Source organism: Echinops telfairi, unplaced genomic scaffold (assembly GCF_000313985.2).
Source record: "Echinops telfairi isolate 266 unplaced genomic scaffold, ASM31398v2 ScPeMD7_3533;HRSCAF=4204_0, whole genome shotgun sequence".
NCBI classification, from domain to species: Eukaryota; Metazoa; Chordata; class Mammalia; order Afrosoricida; family Tenrecidae; genus Echinops; species Echinops telfairi.
Genome location: NW_022107431.1, coordinates 42,282,555 through 42,291,727, shown reverse-complemented (window position 1 = coordinate 42,291,727; position 9,173 = coordinate 42,282,555). Strand labels below are relative to the sequence as shown.

The window sequence follows — 9,173 nt, the reverse complement described above, 5'->3', positions numbered from 1 at the left end:
GCTGATGGGAAAGAGGGGTGATCTCAAGCAGGCTGTATTGACCACCAGAGAGGAAGTGGAGTATGTGGGCTGGGGACTGTGGGGAGTCTAAAGGCAGGGGGTAAGTTGAATACAACCCTGGATGGCTCATGCGTCTCAAGCATGGGTGACTATAGACTCTACGAAGAAAAGGTGTGTGTGTGTGTGTGTGTGTGTGTGTGTGTGTGTGTGTGTGTGACATGCGCACACCCCAGACGTGTTTTCTTTCCTGTCTCTGGGGGGTAAAGCCTCATGTGGCTTCCTTTGATGGTGTGGGGCCCGATGTTTTCCGTGTCGGGCAGGTGCTTGTGGCAACAGTGACTTGGTGACAATCGTATGAATGAGAAACATTTTTGTGGGTGAGTCGATGGCAGCAAATGGAAATTCTCTGGAGGCCTTTCTGGGTGGTTGACAGAGAGGACATCGGGTCTCTTTCCATGCCTCATGAGTCTTCCTTCCTTCTGTTTCTTCTACAGTTCTCTGAAGAAGCAGGATGCTGATCTAGACGTGGAAAAAGTAAGTTGATCGGTTTTGCTCTAAGGGCCCGTGTTTGTGAGCATGGCAGGCTTTCCCATTGCCACCCAGGACACGGTTCACCGTCCACTGTGGGTGCTGACTCCGAGGCTGAGTGGGAGATGGAGCTGACAGATGAGCTAGATCTTCCCTGACTTCCACAAACCTGGCATTTCCCCTTCCGCTGGGCTGCAACACTCAATTTTCGGTGGGTCTGGGAACACAGGGTTAGTTAGTTATACGGCTCTCCCCACCTCATTTGATATGCTGTAGAATGTGCAATCTACCCCAGTAGTTTTTGGAAGGGTGGGTCGGAATTGATTCAAAGGCAGCGGGTTTGGCTTTTGGTTTTTTAGGGTGTGTCTATTATAAACCAACAGTTGCCTTTTTTTATATTTAAATGCGGCTTTGGTGTAGTGTCACTTTTACATTTTCTTTCAAAAATAGCTCAACTGTGGGTAGGGCCCACCCCTTGCCCCCTCTCATTTTAACCCCAGGGTGAATCTCTGAAGTAGCACTGGGAGAAGAAAGCTGGCAAAAATTTGACACGAACTTGCTTTGGGAAAGAGATTTCGTTTTCCATGAATAGAATCGCACAGCTGTCTTGGTGGCTGGTGAGGCTCTGGGGCTGGTGAGGGTGGGCGGTGCCCCGCGTTCCAACCACTAAGGCAGGTCCCCGTTAGCCCGCGCACGGCTGGGCTTTGTCCCCCCTCAGCCTGTTCCTCGGGACCTCTGTCCGAGGCCCACCTCTGAGCTCTAAGGACCTGTTCCTGCCTCACAGGCCCTTCCTTCATTCACTGAGCATTTATATGGTGCCCACTGGGTGTCCAGAACCACGCTGGGCTCCGTGGAGACAAAGGTCATTATAATACACTGTGATAAGAAGGCTTCGGAATCGCAGTCCGAGGCCTGGACTGTGGGTAACTCCGTGGTGGGGGGCGGGGGTGCATTAAGGGAGCCAGTATTTTATTTCTTCTTTCTGAACCTTCTCTGTCTGAACTTCGTTCTCCTCTGCCTGCGCTTCTCTCTGGTCTGAAGGCTGCACATGCAGAGAGAGGCTCCGTAGCAGTCTGGGGATGTTCTTCTGCCCCAGGCTGCTCTGCCAATCACATGGCCTTGAATACAGTGCTTCAGTTCTTCAAGTGATGCTGTGTTCACAGTCTTGTTGGCCAAGGACTCGGTTATTTTAAATTTCCAATGAGTGTACAAAAGGGCTCTTCCCTCTGAATTTGAGTCATTCTGTAGGCAGCCCTTATATCTGGTTGCCGTCGAAGGCATGCGTGTCCTGTCTGAAACATTGTTCTCCAGCAACTGTGAGCCCCCACTGCAGTCCTCCAACTTCTGCATAGTCGTCTGTGATCCCCTCTCCCTCCTGGTCTTTTCAGCTCATACAAACCAAAGGTGTTGGGGAATAGCAAGACTCTACTCTCAGGATCCCTGGGGGCATAGCGGGTTACATATTGGGCTGCTAGCTCCAAAGTCGGCAGTTCAAAACCCCTAGCCACTCTAAGGGAGAAAGATGAGTCTTTCTACTGCCATAAAGACTCATAATCTCAACCACCCGTGGGGCAGCTCTACACTGCCCTAGAGGGTCCCTAGGAGTCAGAATCGATTCGGTGGCAGTAGTGCTGTTTTGTTTTGGAGTCTAAGGCAGAGCTGAGGAAAGCATGTTAGAATTTCCATATGCTTATGTTTGGGCCTGGAAACCCAGGCCTGATAAAGGCCCGCTCTGTGGGAGGTCAGTACTGAGGTCTTCCTGGGTTAGACCCCATTCTCAGCAAGCTGGAGCCCGTGGGAGCCGGGAGCCCTGAAGGGAGATGTCGCTTGGAACACAGCAGCCGCCTTGCAGGACATGGATGCTGGTGCTGCTCTGGGCTGTAGGGCTTCCCTGCCGCTCCCAGTTCTGGCAGAGGTGAACCCTACAACTGCAAGAGGGGAGGTCTGATGGGGAAGAGGAGTCCATTTGGCAGGGTCCCCAGTGTCATCCCAATGCCAGACAAACAGTAACCTGCCAACAGACCAAACCCGCCACCTGTTGAGTCCGTTTCGCCCCTTGGTGGCTCCATCCGATAGCCCCGTCTCTCGAACGGGCCTGCAAAGATGAGCAGCCAAGCGCCCAGCCGCTGGGCCACCCGGCTCCTAGGAAAGCAGTGCAAAACCCACTGCCATGGAGCCGATTCTGACTCATAGCGAGCGGCCTGTACGTCTTCTCAGGAGCAGAGGACCTGGCAGCTCTCTGGCACACTGGGCTAGTGGGTTTCGAACCCTTGCCTTTAGCTGTTGTCTATCCAGCGCTTAAACCACAGTGCCACCAGGGCTCCTCGGGTAAGCCGCAACTCCAAAACCCAACGTGCTGAATTCAAGTCGATTTCCGTAGATGGGGTCCTGAGAGGAGTGGCTCAGAGTCTTGCTTCACCTGTGCTGTTCTCGCGTCGCACAGCCTTACCCAGATCCTGTCACCCCAAGACCCTCGTTTCCGTCATCAGAAAGAGGGTTTGCACTTCGGTTGTTTAAGAGATCAGGTGAGCATTGCGTACTAATGCATTCTGTGAATTCCAACCCATTAGAAAACAGTTCCCATAAGATAGTTCCCAATCACAAGGACTTGCCCCTTTTATTAAGAGTAGTTCTGGGTTACAAAGCAGTACCAGCATTCCAATTTAATTGTACCATTCTTTTTCAAATTTTATTATAAATTAGGTGGGGGTTTACATTTTGGATCATCACCTTTCTATCCCACAGTTTAAACTACGCATATGCCCCTCCCCACCCTTCAATAATTTACCCTTCACCCGATCCTTGGTTTCTCTTCTCCCTCTCATGGACCACTGTCTTCTGCTTCACCCAATTTAACATCACCAGTCTAGCTGGTTGCTTTCTCTTCCCCCTAAACTTCTCTAAAGTTTCTTCTGATTCATATGGGAATCTATCTTGTGTGTGTGTGTGTGTGTGTGTGTGTGTACACAGGGGTAACCAAAAAAAAAAAACAACGGAATTTTTCCCCCAGAGCTATGTATTTAAATTTTTTCTACAAAACAGTCTTATCACCTTCAAAGGACTCTCCATTATGCTTAATACATTTGTCAAATCTGCAATTCTATTCTTAGAAACATTTTTCAAACTCATCTGTTCGGATGGTTGATGGTGCCTCCTTTTTTTCCTTCACCTCCTCTCTGTCATCCAACCACTGTCCTTCCATGTCCCTTTGCATTCATGAAAACACAAAGAAGTCGCACACGGTGTGCGTGGGACAAGAGAGGCTTGCTGTTTTTAGCCAAAAACTGGCATGCAGAGATGGCTGCGTGAGCAGGTGCATGGTCTGGTGGCAAAACCAGTCCCCCATCTGCCACAGAGCAGGCCCATTTTGTTGCACACTGTTTCGCAATCTTTCCAGCACCTCGAAATAGGAAGCTTGATTAACAGTCTGACCTGGTGGAATGAGCTCCAAATGCCCTGCAAGTTGACATTTTCGTCCCTGCAGGAAGTTGACGGGCGTCCAGAATGAGGTTTGTCATCAGTCAACATTTCACTTCTTTTGAAACAAGAAAACCACTCATACACTTGAGTTTTTCCCATAGCGCTGTCCTTGTACTGTGTTCAACATCAAAACAGCTTCTGTAGCATTTTCCCCTCCAAGCAGGAAACAAAATTTCACAGTTGCACGCTGTTTTCTTAAATTGACCATCACAAAAAAGGAGGCTCGAGTGAAACGGCTTTTACAAAAAAATTCCCTGTGATCAAAGGACCTTCCCAGACAGTGCCACAAGGTGCACTGCCGCAATGAGTTGCCTGATGCTAGCCTGGTGGGAAATGTGCACTATGAAAGCTCTGCGCAACAGATCTCTTTTCTGTCTTTTTTGGGTACCTGATGTTCCCCAGGTCCCACATGGCATGAGGTGCTTCGTGGTTTTGTCATCTTTTCCAGCGATTCACAGTCTCCATTGTTTCCTTATCCATTCTTCTACTCGTGGGCATTTAGGTTATTTCCATCTTCCTGCTGTTAGGAGCAGCGATGCACTGAACAAGGGTGTGACTGTTGCCATTCTGGGAAAAGGGAAACTTGCTGGTCATGTAGCATCACGTCAACTCTGACTCCTAGTGACCTTGTGGAATGGAGAACTGCTCCACCAGCCTTCTCGACTCTTCTCTCCATGGGGACAGACTGCCAGGTCTTTTCTCCCACGGAATAACTGCTACATTTCAGCCACTTATGTTTGAGTAGCAGCCAAGAACTTAACCACTGAACTCCCTTAGGAACCTCCCCTTTTCAGGACTGTGTTAGTCTGGGTACACAGGGAAACAAATTCATAGACACTCATATGTATCTAAGAAAGGGGTTTATGTACAAGAGCAATTGAATATTGAGAAAATGTGTCAGCCCAGTCCAGATCAAGTCCCTAAGTCCAATATTAACCCATAGGTCTGATACCAATCTATAAAGTCCTCTTCAGACTCACAAAGTACATGCAATGATGCCTAATGCAGGAGGATCACAGGCCAATGGGTTAGAAATCTTGTGGATCCAGTGGCGTTATAAGCATCAGTGCTGGCAGGGGTCTGTCCGTGGCTTCTCTGGCTCCAGAGATCTGGTTGCATCAGGGTAGGTCCATGTGGCTTCTCTAGCTCCAAGGGCTTAGCGCCATGTGTCTTGTCAGTAGAGCATCTCTCAGGGAATGAGCAGAGAGAGTTTCCAAGGGAGTGAGGAGAGAGACAAGTATCTGCTACCTCCAAGGAGGAAATTTAGGAATTCCCAGAATTCTCAGGAGAAGGCCATGCCCACACAGAGACCTCATTGATTATGACCCTATTGACAGACTAGGCTCCACCCCTTCACTCTTAATCCTCTCAGATCCCCAATTGACACCAGATTATGTAACTACCACAAGGACCAAGTAAAATTATTCATTTAAAAAATTTTAAAGCACAAACCACACACATTTTTGTTTTCTGACTTGTGCCCAAACATGGAGGTGGGAGGGAAGGTAAGGGTGTGGAGGAGGCTCTCTACCATCAACCTACACAGTGATTGATCAGCCAGCCATTGACTGGGACATCCGTGAGGACATGGGACATTGTCCGCTGTGTATCTGGGAACCCATGAATATTTGATGACTGCATAACATGTGTGACTTGAAGGAATTCAGAGTAAAGGAATCTAAACACGGGGTAGGAAATGGTCTAGGACAAGGTGAATTTGAGCTGCCTCCAAAGGGCTCTATCCACATCCTCTCAGTCAAATAGTTAATGACCTGTATGTAAAACACATAGGCCAACCGCTGTAGGGGAATTTCCTGTTAAACAGTCCTAATTCAAAAGCTCCAATTAGAGCCTTTTTCCCCCCAATGTAGAGAGAAGGCTTTGAACATCCATGGACCAGCTCTTCTTGCCTGTACTCTGTTTCTGCCAGGAAAAGATTTAGGATTAATAACAAGAAGCTTTGTTCCTCTCTGGAGGTCTTTCGGATATCCCCTTCCCTTCACCCTCCAGCCTGGCTGAGGTTACAGATCACATACCAGCATGTCCTGCTACATACCTGTTACTGTTCTGCTGATTGAACTCACCCAGTGGCCTGCAGGGAAAGATCAGCCTATCTCTGTTTGTAAAGCGCACAGACTAGACAGCGCTGTAGGGCAGGCCCCCTCAGTCATGTGGGGGTCTCTGTGAGCAGGGTCCGCTCTACAGCACAAAACAACAGCTGGGTAGTTATTCCTACAGTACCCCTCTGCCATCTCTATTCTGAGCCTAGTGCCTAGCTGATCATAGGCCCTCCCAGTGTTGAATTCAGGCGTGCTGAGTGGCACATGACCAGACGGAGAGGGAATAGGAGGCCACGAAAGCCCCTTTAATCAGACCCCAAATAGAAAGTGTTGCCACACAGGCCAGAAACCATGTTTTTTTCTTTTCAAGCCTTAGATTTTCGTCCGTGGAAACCATGCATGCGAATAGCGTTGTGTGGAGATAAGGAAATCATGCCTTTGATTTCTCTCCAAAAGTGCACAGTGTTAAGAAGACAAATGAATAGGAGAGTCTTCAGAACCCGGACAAACCGGGGGAGTCTGGAGATGGAAGGAAAGGAGGAGGAGCCATGAGAGCACCAGGGGAACTTTTCTCTTCATTTTTTAATGTACACGAAATCTTCTCAAATACTTGAAGGATACAGTTCTTGTGAATATGGTTTGCATATGTTGCTGCCTTAATTGTATAAAGTATACTCTCTAAAAGTGGAAAACCCATGCTTAATCCGAATTTTGAAGACTGTGTAATCAGGTTATGTCAAAAGAACAAAAATGAGCCTTTTGCTACAAAAACCTGATTAAATTGAGTCATGCTCTGCAGTCCTTGAAAGCGTGATTTAAATGGATCTGATGGAAAGAACATCCCGTTGGGCCATGACTACTCTCAAAGGACTGAGGAGAGAAAGGTCCAACGTTGCCGCATCCTCGATGTCCTTTGTCTAACATAATTAAAGGTATTTCAGCGCTGCCTGGAGACAAAGCCCTTGCCATTCCCGGAGTGTCCGTGCCACCACCTTGTCCCGTGCGGCCATCCTCACCATCTCACACGGTGGGAAGTAAATACTGGCGCCTAGATGAGAGGCACAGGGGTCTCTCAGGAGAGTCCAGTTTCCAAAATGGTGACTCCAAATGAAAGCGGAACAGAAAGGTTAAAATCTACTTTAGAGGCTTTCCCATTCCTCTTGAGTGAACGTCTTGAAATCTCTTGGTCTGTAAGTGTAGCGTATACATGGAAATGCCTTCGTTCTCGTTTCTTTCATGTTACTAAACCCCAAGAGAAATAATAGCAATAAAAAAATCCTAGCACCGTTTTTGCGGGGCTAGTGGTGAAAAACAACAAACCAACCTGCTTCTAAACAATGGAGAGCTCATAAAACAAGGCTGCCTGACCCCTGGAGCCTAGCTTTTAAAGCCACATGTAGATAAATCTTACAGAGCAGGCTGAGATATCGAAAAATGAACCCACACAATATTTTTCTTTAGTTGGCCGATAGGATTTCCGGGCTTCTGGAGGCCAGCGGTACCTCTGTGGGTGTCCAAAGGCCTGAGAATGCCTGCTGGTGCTAGGCTGGCATGAAGGAGAGTCTTGGGTGCAGATGTGGATGTGAACCACCTTGCCAGCTGTACCGGTTGCTTTCGGGAGGTGGGAGACAGAGTGGCGAGCAGGGAGACAGGAACAACGTAAGCACAGCTCCCTGCCAGTGGTAGAAGCCACTCTTTTCCTGAATGGACGGAATGGCTCTCCAGGTCCTGGAGGGACTAGGGGGGACTGGACAGCGGGGACTAGTGGGAACTTCAACTCCCACGTGGTCCTCTCTGACAAAGGAGCTTGGGATTGCCTGCCCTAAGTACTGTAGAATGACAACTTCTGTACACTCCTCCATGCCAACGTCCCACATACCGACTGACCCAATCGACTGCTGACCAGCATCTTGCAAGACACCAACGCAGTGAATCATGGAACAAAGCCTGGGTTTCCCACATCCCCTTTCCCTATCATCAGACCCAAACAAGCAGCAAGCAAGCCTGTTGCCATGGGGTAAATGCTGATTCATACCGACCCTATGGGGCCAGGCTGTAGGCTTCCACCGTTGTAACCTTTATGAAAACAGACCGCCACTGCGTTTTCACACAGAGCCCTGGTGAGCTTAAAAGGCCAATGTTTGCATTACAAACGGAGCCCTGGAACACGGTGTCACCAGGGCTTCTCTTCGCTGGAGTCCGAGAATGGCACCCTAGTGTCATCGTGGGTCAGAAGAAAGACTGCTCACCTCAAGGTCAGCAGTTTAAATCCACCAGCTGCACCGAGGAAGAAAGACGAGGTTCTTTGCTCCCATCAGAAACCCTAGGGAGCAGTTCTCCTCCACTTTCTGGGGTCACGTGAGTTGGGAGCGACTCAATCACAGTGTGTTTAGTTTGGTTTTTAGGGACCACGATTTCTGTCTTCTTCATGTTGAGGTGTCCTCCATAGTGAAGGCTGTAGTCTTTGAGGCTTGAGGCACTGGTCTCCTGGATGTTACGCCCTGTTGGCTTTCATCCAGCAAGAAAGTGCTTGTTCTTAGTGATGACCTCGAGTCTTTTCATCTCTCTCCCCAGGTGGGTCATTTTGAGTCCTTTGTTTCCATCCGGTGAGATCCGTGGGGACAGTTGTTGAAAAAACTTATTTCCAATGAAAATGTTGTTGGTCTGGCAAAATTTGATCATGATTACTGACAGTGTTAGTTCTATCACCAAGGTTATATTTTTCAACCACTGATCCATCTTTCCAACTTCCACATTCCAATCACCAGTCATTATCAGTGCATTTGATTGCATGTTTCATCGATGTAAGACTGCAGAGCTTAGTAAAACCTTCCATTCCTTTATTGTTGGCTCTCATGGGTGTGCATAAATTTGAATAAGAGTTGTATTAACTGGTCTTCCTTGTAGGTGTGTGGATCTTATCCTATCGCTGACCATGTTGCATTTCAAGGTGATCTTGAAAGGTCTTTTTGGCAATGAATGCGATGCCTTTCCTCTTCAATTTGTCATTCTCAGCTTAATAGACCACGTGATTGTCCAGTGTAGACTGGTCAGTGTCAGCCCATTTCAGCTCGCTCATGCTCATCTGATGGGTTCCACTCCATA

At 48.3% G+C, this 9,173-nt stretch overlaps 1 protein-coding gene across 1 annotated transcript in view; it reads left to right on the top strand.

The window, feature by feature from the left end:
• The first annotated feature begins 491 nt into the window (after positions 1-491).
• Positions 492-9,173, top strand: part of FYN (FYN proto-oncogene, Src family tyrosine kinase) — a 186,299-nt gene continuing 177,617 nt past the window's right edge. The window contains exon 1 of the mRNA XM_045294613.1: positions 492-534. The gene's annotated coding sequence lies outside the window, so the exon portion shown is untranslated. The remainder of the gene's footprint in view (positions 535-9,173) is intronic.